The sequence below is a fragment of the Pongo pygmaeus genome, chromosome 5, assembly GCF_028885625.2.
Source record: "Pongo pygmaeus isolate AG05252 chromosome 5, NHGRI_mPonPyg2-v2.0_pri, whole genome shotgun sequence".
NCBI lineage: Eukaryota > Metazoa > Chordata > Mammalia > Primates > Hominidae > Pongo > Pongo pygmaeus.
Window position 1 is genome coordinate 110,343,678 of NC_072378.2, and position 3,064 is coordinate 110,346,741.

The window sequence follows — 3,064 nt, forward strand, 5'->3', positions numbered from 1 at the left end:
TTTTACATTTTAAGGAAAATCAATCAGCAGGCCAAAACAAGAGCTTGTTGAATGGGGCTTGCTTTTTTAAAAAAATCAAATTTAAATTGGGATAATCTATCCATTGATGTTGGATTAATAGTTCACTTACCTAATCACTCAACAAATGTTTATCAAGTACCAGGCTTGGTGCCTGAGCTGGCTATAAAGTGCTAAATCAGACATCTCCCCGACCACACAGAGCTTATTGTCTAATATAAGGTGAACTATAGTCCTCAGGCCAAATATGGTATGCTGCCTGTTTTTTTAAATAAAGTTTTATTGAAACACACCATGATCATTTGTTTATGCATTATCTATGACCACTCTCAGACTACAGTGGTAAAGTTGAGGAATTGAGTGGTTGCAACAGAGATCGTGTAGCCTGCAAAGCCTTAAATATTTACCACTGGGCTCTTTACAGAGGCAGTTTGCTGACCTTTGGTCTAGTGGATAGTTGAACTCTGCTTTCCTATCACAGTGATCCACTTGTTTTTTATAAATTGACTTATACAGGGTTTTTGGTTGAAAGGAAATAATCCACTTAATGGGCTCAAGGAAAAAGGAGGATTATGATAAAATATTCCCCCAACAGAATTCATGAACAAGAAACTAAATACAGGCATTACTCCTAAAATATGAGTTTTGCCACACAAATTGGCCATAACTCAGTTCTATTAATTAAAGAAAATAATCTGCATTACTGAGGTCACCATTGGTTATAACAAGATCTTGACTAGGAAATAATAATACATTTAGAAGCTAGCACCAATTGAGAAAAACAAAAACAAAAACAAAAAACTGTTGCCTGAGCAATGCAAAGGCTTTGTTTGGGTAGTTTTGACCTTATTTATCTTAACAATGGGTTATAACAATAAAGGAAAAAAGGACTTGTAAAATATCATGTTAGTGATAGGAAAAGAAGGGACAAGATTTTTAAGCAAAAGTTGCTAAATGCTGGATTTGATCTGTGATGTTTAGATTTTACTCTACAGCTATAAAAAGCATTCTTATTATTGAAATTATTACAGAAAAAGCAACTACTTTGTTGGGAACCTGAAATTCTTCAGGTCCCACTTTTTTTTACTTTCCTAAAACAATAATTGTTTTAAAAGCATTTTTTTAAAATGTGGGGTTTCTGGGGAATATAGAATTGACTGTGCAGTGAGACAGAAGATAAGAAAGAGGGCTGGATCAGAACCGAGGTCATTCTCGTTGCTTCCCCAGCAGTACGTGGGCCCTGGTGCTTCCGTCTCTGCCTTTTCTCTTCTTCCTCTCTCTTGCCTGGCTTCCACTGTGTAAACCTAAACAACCTAGATTGCCAAGCCCCAGTCTACATGTCTCCAGAGCCTACCATCACCAGGAAATCCTTAGTACAAAGTCTTAATCTGACTAATGTAGGGGCCAAGGGAAGTTTTCCTCTTTACCCTCTAAAGGTTCACTGAAAATCAACTGATCAAAGGCAGATTAATAGGAGAAAAGGCATACAAATTTCTTAACATGCACAAGGGTGAATTAGAGTGAGTCCCCATGATCCAGTGGGGTACAGATGGTTCCATACCCTTCTTCTTAGGGGAAAGGAAGATGGAGAAGTGTGGATGATTTTAGGGGAGTTGTAAATGATCTTTGGGGGAATTCAATGGGTTTAAAGAACATATGATGGCCTGGGACAAAGTTTGTTGGGTCTGCGGAGCAGACAATGGTTTGTGACAGAAGTCTGTCCAGGTGTGTTGACAGACTTCAATCTTTCTCCCTGTCATATGAGTTCAGTTCATGAAAACTCAGGGAAGGTACCAGAGGTAACTGATTCTTTTCTTTGGTGGTTTGGACTTCAGGCAGATAATGGAACTTCAGAGAACAGCTGCATCCTGTGCTTTGGGAGAGACAGAGGAATGGGATAGAGAAGGTCAGACAGACCTGGAGACTTCTTCAGTTCAGCATGTCAATGTGCCATGTTCTGGGGTTTCAGTTTCTGAGCCCAAACACTGGCCTAACTCAATTTATAGTTTGACACTTTTGCAGAGCCTGCTAAAACCTTGACTTTTACATTGCCACCAAGACAAAAGACTACATTCCCAGCTTCCCTTGAATCTCAGTGTAACCCTGAGGCTAAATCCTATGAAGTGAGATACAAGCAAAGGTGTTATGCGAACCTTCTGGGAAGCGTCCTTGGAGGGTGGATGTAATGATGTGATGGCTGGAGCTCTGACTGCCATCTTGGATGTGAGCACAAGGGCCACACACTTGAAATAGCATCGTATGAGCTGGAAGGAGCCTGGATCACTGATGACCATTGAAGACCTCACAACAGCCCTAAACTGCCTGTATCTAGGCTTCTTTTATGTGAGTAAAATACATGCCCACCTTGTTTAAGCAAATATTTAGGGGGTTTAGACCTGCAATGGGGCCTAAACCTGACAGTTTCCTCTGTTCCAATAAGCTGTGATCAGAGAGGTAGGGCCTGAGGGATACTGCCCACACAGTGAATCTTCCAGGTCTGAGCACATTTCCCAGGAAAGGAGTCCTGGGCAGAGAAAGAAGACCATGTGGAGTTTCAGCCACAATGGTTGAGTTCCATTGACAGATGACTTGGATCTACAAGGAAGAGAAATACCGGGATACGTGAAAAATTGGGTCCTGGGCTCATACCACAGAACATGCACCAGTATAAAAAAAATTATAATTCAAGGGGAACAGGCTCTGGGAGGTGGAATTGTGGGAATCATGGCTGCAGGCCAGGTTGACAGGTGCCTTGAGTAGATGCAAGTCAATTGTTCTGCTAATAATTGAAGAAACATTGGTTATATTTATAAGAGATCTGGCTAACGCATTCCCTTTGGCTACTTAGGGCTGTGATTTATTGGCAGCAAAGTCACTTAGGATAATAAAACCCCCAGGCCTGGTGGCAAACTGCTGAGATTTTTCAAGAAGAAAGGGACGACTTAAATATCTCAATTGGCTTTTCTTGAGTGAATGATATCCTGAGGAAGCAGGTTTCAAATGTGTCTCCATCATTCACACCCTCAAGAAGAAAAAAGAGAGAAAT